A 10,202-nucleotide genomic window follows, 5' to 3' on the forward strand; every position below is an offset into this window, starting at 1 on the left:
TTAATTCTTACAGAATACGACTCAATAAACATCCTGATAACATACTGACAGAATGAGAATAATTAAAAAAAAGTGTATAATAACCTTATAAACGATTTAATTAGTGAAAATGCTTAATAATTAACATAATTATATAAGATTGAACGTATTCATATTATCAAACAACATATTTTCTTTGTAATTCTCACATAATAGCATTATCCACACGTCCACACAATAGATGTCAATCCACATTTGAAACTAGCTCTTTCTCTCTCTCTCTCTCTGTATATATATATATATATATATATATATATATATATATATATATATATATAAGGTTAGGTTCATATGAGACAGCCTAATTTTGTGAGACCGTGAGACGTAATCCTAGCCATTCATTTGGTAGATAAAACAAAGAACATTTTTAAAATGTAAAATAATTGTAAATTTTCTAAATTTTTTTTCAAATATTATTTTCGGAATTTATATTTTAAAAAAAATAAAAAAAAATACCAAAAAAATACATTTTTTTTTACGTATTCTAGTATTATAATATAATATTCTACATATCTGAGAAATCTAGTATAATATTCTAACATTCTAAAAATCACATTAGAATATTTACAGTGTAATATTCTATTAGAATATTTCACGTATTTTAAAAAAAACGGTAATTTTTTTTATGTTTTTTTTAATTTTTTTAGGTAATTAAAGTTTCGAAAATAATAATTAAAAAAAGAATTTTTGGATTTTTCCATTTATTTTTCATTTTAAGATTATCTTTAAATTTGATCTCACGGTCTCACAACATTAGCATGGTCTCAAATGAACCTAAATATATATATATATATATATATATATATATATATATATATATATATATATATATATATATACACACACCTTAAAAAGCATTTAGCATGTTTTGCTGAATTTTAAGAAGTAGAAGACCTTATACAATATTTACAATGAATTTATGCATCAAAAGCTTATGCAGTCAAATAAAAGAAAAAGTCAAACGGGGCCTTTGAATTGGTATTCCACATGAATTGGTCAACACCAACTACCCTTTATATTAACATTTCCTCTCTCACTTCATCTCTTAATGCTAGGTCAGAACTCGCACGTGCACACCAGCCTTTCTGTCACCTAATACAAACCCTTGCGTCGATGATGAACCAATATTGCAGTAGGCGAGAGGAAATGGGAAAGAGAACAAACTTCTATACGAACCTTTCTTTTACATACAACAAAGATTTCGACCTCAACTCAGTTCTTTAAAATCTAAAAGGTAAAAAAGTTCCATCTTTATGTCTTCAATTGCACATGCCACGCTATCTTTTTGATGGTTTAAGGATTTTTATTATTTCAATCTCACAGCTTATAATGCTGCCATTGGAAATCCAACTTTTTCAGATGATGAACCAGCCTCCAGCAAGGGAAAAGGTCCCTTACAATCTAACTGACTGCAAGCGGTGGAGGTTTTCATCTTCCATGGCTAAAATACACAAAATTGAAGAAAGCGATGGACCCATGTCTCACCATGATTATATTCAGAGAATTAGGTGAATTTAATTCTTATGTTGTAATTTAGAAAATAATATTCAAAACGTTATGTGTTGAGTTTAGGGCAATTATTTGTTTGTGTCGACATAGGAAAGTAGCTAATTCGATTGAAGCCTTTGAGGAATTAACTAATAGAGTGTTGGTAGACTCCACTCCATATCACATTTTTCATAATAAAATAATTCTCCTTTGAACTGATCTGATTTTCAATTTCATTGCAGTAAGGTTCGGGTTCGGCCTCTGGTGGATGATTGGTTTTGGGATATGACGGTAAGTTTTTTTCATGACCAAAAATACATAAATTTGTGAAATAAATAATATATATACGATTATTTTCCCACTATCAATTTGATTTTGGATTAAGAATCAATTTTTAATTTTTAACATTAAAACTAGCTATATATATTATAGGTGATGCAAGTAGTGATTTCTCGGAAGGAGAAGAAACCAAGGATCCTCTTCCTCAAAGTACTGGTTGTTCTTGTATCTCTTTTTTTAGCATTTAGCAATTAGTTATGCTTATTGTTTTGAAATATGAACTAAGATTGGTTTTCACAATGTCTTTGTATGATTATTATTATACCAAGGCTTTTTTTTAGGAAATATAAACAGTGTCAATGATGTAATAAAGGAAAGAAGGTCACAATGGTTTCCTATTCCTGGAGAGCCTGAATGTGTGGTGTGTGGCAAATATAGGGAATATATATGTGATGAGGTGGCTTAGCTTGGCTTCTAATTCTATATACTATATAGATATAGGAAGCCTAATTTCTTATTATATTACAAGTACAATTAACTAAGAAGTAAGTAGCTCTTCTCTTTTTTTGATCCTACCAGACTAATGATGATATCTGTATCATGGATCGCAAAGTTGATTTGTTGTTTGTTAATGTTTTAACTATAGATGTTTCTAGCTAGGAGCATAATCCACCCGAGCAAGATTTTACCAAGATCCACAGGTTTGAATGATCTTGACATTGAAAGAGTCTAATGTTGTTGTCACTAAATTTACATGTGAGAATGAGATTTAATCCACACACCTACACACAAAACAATGCATAAACTCACACATACACCTACATATCATCACAAAACTATCCCTTGGTTGTTGATTTTTTTTGCTTAGTTGGTCGATTTTGCCTCTGGCTCTACTTTGCTCCTGTGTCTTTGGTTGATGGTGATAAAGTGACAAGTGTAGCAGCTCATGAGAATCTTCGAGTCCGAGTCTCTCGAATTGAAGAAGAAGGTATTCTATGGGGATTTGTTCTTTCTAGTATTGGTATGCATTAATGATTTTTTTATGTATATTCTATAATCGATGTAATTTACTCATTAAATTTGATGTGTTTTAATGCAGTGAAACCAATATCTGTAGTTCATGAGTTTGTTTCTCACTTGCATATTCTTGAATTATTGGATAATGTATGTAGATTGAATCATGATCTCAGTTTCAACCCTCAAAATTGTCCAGTTCAGACCAGACCAAACCGAACCAAACCAGACATGTTTTTTTCGACTTCCTTTGACCTGACAGATTAGTATGGGGTGGGACCACTCCTCATTTGTAACACCCGCAGATCCGGGATAGTCAATTTAGAGACAATAAACATCAAAAATGACTTTTTGATAGAAGAGTGTTTAGAATAAATAATCTTAACCAAATTGTAGTATATGTCACAAGGTTTTCGTACATATAAAGAACGCTGAACTCCGAGTTATAACGAAGAAGTTATGACCTGTCAAAGTTTCGCGACAGATTCGGCACAACGCTGTAGGACGTAAATAGTGAATTTAAAATAGAACGATATTTAGCCTTAATGATCTAAACAAAAGTCGTAGAATACGTTAAATCGAGAGCGTGCATAAAAAGAACGTCCAAATCTGACTTCGTATGAGGAAGTTATGATTTTTTTTAAGTTTAAACTTAGTGGTATGCCACCCAAAGTTCGAATATGAGATCGAGTGGTTTCTATCCGAAACAATCTAAACGAGAATCGAAGATCTCGTCGATAGTAGTACAACGGAAGAAAGACAGACGGAAAAGGACGTCAGATGAAGAAGTTATGAATTTATAACGGAGTTTTCCTATCCCGACCTACTAAAAATAATATAATAAAAATAAAGTCAAATTAGCCGACGGAGTCTAAACGAAAGTTGTAGAACATAATCTCACCTACGCGTGGATATAAAGGACGTCGAAAAAGGAGATCGTATGGGAAAGTTATGATTTTCTGAAGTTCGAGGTACACATCCCAAAGAGGGAACGCCCCGCGTTCAGTACATGGCTCCGGATTGGCCACGTCGATGTTGACTCAGCGGATAAGGGATAGGACTGGAACCCCACTCCTACGCGCTGCGTTTGGGGAACGCCCTGCATTCCCAAAAGGAACACACTGCGTTCGAGGCCGACTTCAGCACTATAAATAGAAGTCGTGGGTAGCTGAGATTTGTTGCTCATTTCTTCTCTCTCACTCCTTATTGCCTCGCTTTGCGTGAACTTTATACCCCCGAAGCCCCGATATCATCCCGAGACCCGAAGCAAGTCCCGACGCTCTGAAGATCCCGAGAAAAAGAGTTTTCGATCCAAAACTCTGTCCGCGAGAAGCCCGATTTTGGAGAAAACATCCCGGTTTCATCGGAAACGATTGTTTTAAGAGACGAGGTGTTGTCCGATAATCGTCTTATCAAGTTAGTGTGTAGTTATTTTCTTCTACCGCATAGATATGAAGTATTTGCTAAGAAATACGTGCTATGTGTTTATACGTTGTTTGTTTACTTGAGATGGATGTTGAATGAATGTTTTATACAGGGTTTTAAATAATTTAAACTGTATATATATATATATATATATATGTATGTATGTAATTTATATCTACAAATATGTTGGGTAGAACGTGGGTAGATGAGATAGTTGGTGTGTGAGGAAAGATTAGTTTGAGGATGAGACGAAAGATGATATAGATCATGAGAGGAGGGTGACAGGTGAAAAATGAGTGAAACCTTTACCCAAACGATGCCCCCCGTCATTCATCGGAGTAGGGATGACAACCACAGACTATCCTAGACAGTCCTGTGGAACACTAGCAAGCTCGCAACTTGTAGGTGTTATGGATTTGATGTTCACCGGTGTACTCTAAAAACCTTGGCAACTATAGACTTAGTGCCTTATAATAAAACGATGGTAGCTATGGATTTAGTAGAGTGTAGATGAACCTTGGTAGCTATGGATTTAGTATTTTATAGATGGACCATGGTAGCTATGGATTTAGTACTATATAGATGAACCTTGGCAGCTATGGATTTAGTGTTTGTTATAGGAACCTCGGGCGGCAATGGACTTTGTGCCAATTCCTTAGGTCAATCCTTAGGAACGAATGAAGGAAGGATAGTTGATTTTTAGGGTAAAACCTTAAGCAATAACGAAGATAATGGGGATGGGTAATTGGGTTGATTGTTTCATGGTTGAATATAATCATTATATTATTGTGGGTTGAAAACCCTATATGCTCCGTAGGCTCCCAAGCCTGACCCACTCAGTTTTCTTTGTATCATATGAATTTCTAACGGAGTTTTCCTGTCCCGGCCTACTAAAAACAATATAATAAAAATAAAGTCAAAATTAGTCGATGGAGTCTAAACGAAAGTTGTTGATCATAATCTCACCTATGCGTGGATATAAAGAATGTCGAAACAGGAGATCGTATGCGAAAGTTATGATTTTCTGAAGTCCGAGGCACACATCCCAAAGAGCGAACACCCCGTGTTCAGTACATGGCTCCGGATTGGCCACATCAATGCTGACTTAGCGGATAAGGGATAGGATCGGAACCCGCTCCTACGCGCTACGTTCGTATGGAACACGGTGCATTTAAGGAACGCCCTGTGTTCCCAGAAGGAACGCACTGCATTCAAGGCCGACTTCAACACTATAAATAGAAGTCGTGGGCAGCTGAGATTTGTTGCTCATTTCTTCTCTCTCACTCCTTATTGCCTCATTTTGCATGCAATTTATACCCCCGAAGCCCCGGTATCATCCTGAGACCCAAAGCAAGTCCCGACGCTCCGAAGATCCCGAGAAAAAGAGTTTTCGATCCGAAACTCTGTCCGCGAGAAGCCCGATTTTGGAGAAAACATCCCGGTTTCATCGGAAACGATTGCTTTAAGAGACGAGGTGTTGTCCGATAATCGTCTTATCAAGTTAGTGTGTAGTTATTTTCTTCTACCGCATAGATATGAAGTATTTGCTAAGAAATACGTGCTATGTGTTTATACGTTGTTTGTTTACTTGAGATGGATGTTGAATGAATGTTTTATACAGGGTTTTAAATTATTTGAACTGTATATATATGTAATTTATATCTACAAATATGTTGGGTAGAACATGGGTAGATGAGATAGTTGGTGTGTGAGGAAAGATTAGTTTGAGGATGAGACGAAAGATGATATAGATCATGAGAGGAGGGTGACAGGTGAAAAATGAGTGAAACCTTTACCCAAACGATGCCCCCCGTCATTCATCAGAGTAGGGATGACAACCACAGACTATTCTAGACAGTCCTGTGGAGCACTAGCAAGCTCGCAACTTGTAGGTGTTATGGATTTGATGTTCACCGATATACTCTAAAAACCTTGGCAACTATAGACTTAGTGCCTTATAATAAAACGATGGTAGCTATGGATTTAGTAGAGTGTAGATGAACCTTGGTAGCTATGGATTTAGTATTGTATATATGAACCTTGGTAGCTATGGATTTAGTACTGTATAGATGAACCTTGGCAGCTATGGATTTAGTGTTTGTTATAGGAACCTCGGGTAGCAATGGACTTTGTGCCAATTCCTTAGGTTAGTCCTTAGGAACTAATGAAGGAAGGATAGTCGATTCTTAGGGTTAAACCTTAAGAAATAAAGAAGATAATGGGGATGGGTAATTAGGTTGATTGTTTGATGATTGAATAAAATAATTATATTATTGTGGGTTGAAAACCCTATATGCTTACTACGCTTCCAAGCCTGACCCACTCAGTTTTCTTTGTATCATAGGTATCAATACAAAGACATATTTCACTAAGAGATTAAAGGAGATGTAAATAATTAGTGTATATAAATGTAAGTTCCGTTTATGCTTATGTGTGTGTATCGGAACATGACATCCTGAGATTTTGTTATATAATGAAAATACATTTCTTTAAAGAAATGATTTGATAAATTCTTATCGTATTTTGTTTTGGGAACAAATTCAACAACAATTTTCTTTAAACGATTACTTTGATTTTAAAAACAAAGCATAAACAAATCAGTCTTTTTTGGTGGTGAAATTGGGGATGTCACAGCATTCAACTCTACTCTTTCTTAGTATCTTTCAAGAGGCATTGAAGACGTTCATTGGTTTTGTGTCTCTTTTGGTGTTGGTTCTGAACAATACATGTGTGGGTATTAGGCTTTAGTTGTTTAATGAATGTTCTTCACAAGTTAAATTCGAGTATTTGTAATTCTAGATTGTTAATTTCAAATTTTATCTACAATCTGAAGACACAACAGACAGGGGCAACTCATATATATAACTGGTTATGATCATGCGTACTGTATTATCTTTTTAATGATTTTATAATATAGAATAACTTATATCTATGCTTAATTGTAGGTTGGAAAATCCTATGCCCCTAATAAGCAAAAGGATAAGAAAGGCCTGGTGACATGCCACCAAATGCTATAGGGCTTGGTCAAAGTTCAATTTTAGTCCCTATTACAACATCCTTATTTCGATTTTTCCCTATCACAACATCATATTTTCAGTTAAAGTAGGATTGTATATGAAACAAGTCAATAAAGTACATTGTCAGTTCTTGATTTAGCCCTAGAAGCAACATCTACTAAAATTTACTAAATCATTTATAAAAAAAATGGGTAAAGCCAGTGAGGGTCAGATGTCTTTGAGGATATGTGAAAGTGTGTCTATACATAGGTGGCCAGAGTTTGAGTAAAGCCAGTGAGGGTCTTTTGCGGTTGGCTTTTGGTAAAAGATACAAGTTATAGGTCTTTGCAACATAATACATCCAGTTTGCTGAAAAATTAGTTTACACCAAATATGTCATTAAAAATCAAAGTTTATTGTTTTCACGTTCCTATAACGGATGTTGAGGTAGTTGAAAGTTTATGTCTTTCTTGAGTTAACCTTCAATTGATGGTGTATAAGTAATTCTCCAATTGTCCATGCTGTTTCCTGCTATTGTTGTTCCAATCATCTACCACTTTTATATTTCTCATAACTGTCTTAATATATATGACTGGATTTGACTTTAAAAACTCAAATTATGGCACTTGTGTGCGTGCAAATATTAGTAAAACTTCTATTTTACAAAATTAAATATAAAATTTTCAGATTTTCTAACTTTTAGACGCCCTAAATTTTGAACTTTTGGTATTTTAAAATCTTAACGTTTCAAATGTTACAAAAAAATTTTAAATATTCAAAAACTCAAATATTAATCCAAATTTTTTAAATTTTCAAGAAATTCTTTAAACAGTCTAAATTTCAGTTTTTTAAATTTCAAATATTACGCGAATACTTTTTCAAATCTTCGAATATTGTGTCAATTTTTCAAATAAGATGTTAGGTTATTTAGCGTTAATGTTATCAATTATTAAATTTGGTTGTTTCAAGACCACTGTTATATTCCGTTAAGTTAAGTTTATGTCAAATTATTATTATTACTATTATTATTATTATTATTATTATTATTATTATTATTACAATCATATCACATTAAAAAAAATCAATGTACTGTACATATATTTTAAACTAGTTTATAACCCGTGGGAACCACAGTTACAAAATTAATTAAGCTTTTATAGTAAAAATTCAAAGTTATTAATCAATTATTTTAAATATATTGTTAATTAAGAGATTTTTTTAGTTATATAAAATTATAATCATTGGTTTAAATAAATATGTGAAATTATATTACTTTATAATTTGTATTAATTTTATTTTAATTTTTATTTTAATGTTATAAATTTAATGTAGATAGAGTGAGAAATTTAAAATTTAAAATTTAAAATGAATAATTAATAGGTTGACAAGTGGCAAATATTAATTAGAAGACATAATATGGTGACACATGATAAAAGTAAAATAAAATATGCATTAATTAAGACGTCTAATAAGATGAAACATGTCAAAATGAGAATTAAACTATTCTTTTATTAGAATAAGGATTAGAAAAACGATTTATTTATATATTCAAACTAAAATGTCGTTGTATTTTTGTTGTTAGTTCAAAACACAACACTTTATTCTTTTAAACCCAAAATATATTTTGTTTAAACCAAAACAAGGTTTTTTAAAATATACTTTATTTTTTAAAACTCAAAATGCACTTTTATCCGGAAAATTTTTCTAAAATGAAAATTTTGAAAATGTGTTTACTTTAACGATTTTTCTAAAATTTTCTGTTTTCCAAATCACGAAGAATTCTGATTTTTTAGAAATTGTGTTTTTTTTGACAAAAAGATTCAACATACACAAAAGCGACAAATACATTGAAGAATACATTGTCCGTCGAAAAAAAAAACAAATCGTTGAATTGAAACTAATCTTAATGATATTTGCTAATACATCGTGTGTTATTTTTAATTTTAGATGTTTCTTAAAACAAATAAATCGATGAACCGAAACTAATCCGCCGAAATGAAACTAATTGCCGAAACAAGCTATTCACGGCCCACTGCTTCACGTGGGTAAATGATTACTTGCATAAAAGAACTAATAGTTTTTATAAACTAATTTTTGAAAAAACTATTTGCACCCATAGCTTGGCGCGAGTAAATGGTTTGTGTGTATATATATATATATATATATATATATATATATATATATATATATATATATATATATATATATATATATGTCAAAGAAGTATAACATGAAGAGGTATTGTTACAAATATAAGATTTTGATAGAATAAAATAATCTCTTAATGATTTAATGAATAAATTATTGAAATGAACCAAATGTCATATGGATTTTCTAGGGTTTACCGGTTGAGTTCCTAAAGTTTTTGTCGAACTTTTATGGATCCCTAAACTACGATATGATCGGCTCTTTTAGTCCCTGTTAACTTGTAATAACCAGTTCACCATGCGACAGTGACCTTTTAGACCAAAAAAATTCACATTGTGCCGCTATAAAGCCAAAAAAATAAGTATGGGGATCAATTCGTACGAAAAAAAACTCTCATTCTTTTCTTCTAAAGCCGATTCACATTCAATTCGTACACTACTGAACCAACTGCTCATCAACATTTTATTCAACCATTATAGTCACCATAACCCACCTTAATCACCATCAAATCAATATCACAATAGCCCAATCCAAACACACTTTCTCCTCCCCTTTGTCTCGTCAAATAAGCCACCATTGTAGCACCCATAACCCACAAAAACCACCAGTCAGCCACCATAACCAATCACCTGCAAATCGAAGAAAAAAAAGAGTTTAACTCTCGTTTTCTTTGTGAACTTCATCAACCCACACATCCTTCTCAACCTCTCATCCATCAAACTTGCAACTCGGAGGGAGAAGAAGAGGTGACTTGTGCGATTTTGAACAGAGAATAAGGAAGGATGAGTTCAATTTCTTGAAGAGCTGAAATCG

The sequence above is a fragment of the Lactuca serriola genome, chromosome 3, assembly GCF_051521515.1.
Source record: "Lactuca serriola cultivar US96UC23 chromosome 3, Lser_US96UC23_V15, whole genome shotgun sequence".
In the NCBI taxonomy this organism is placed as follows: Eukaryota; Viridiplantae; Streptophyta; class Magnoliopsida; order Asterales; family Asteraceae; genus Lactuca; species Lactuca serriola.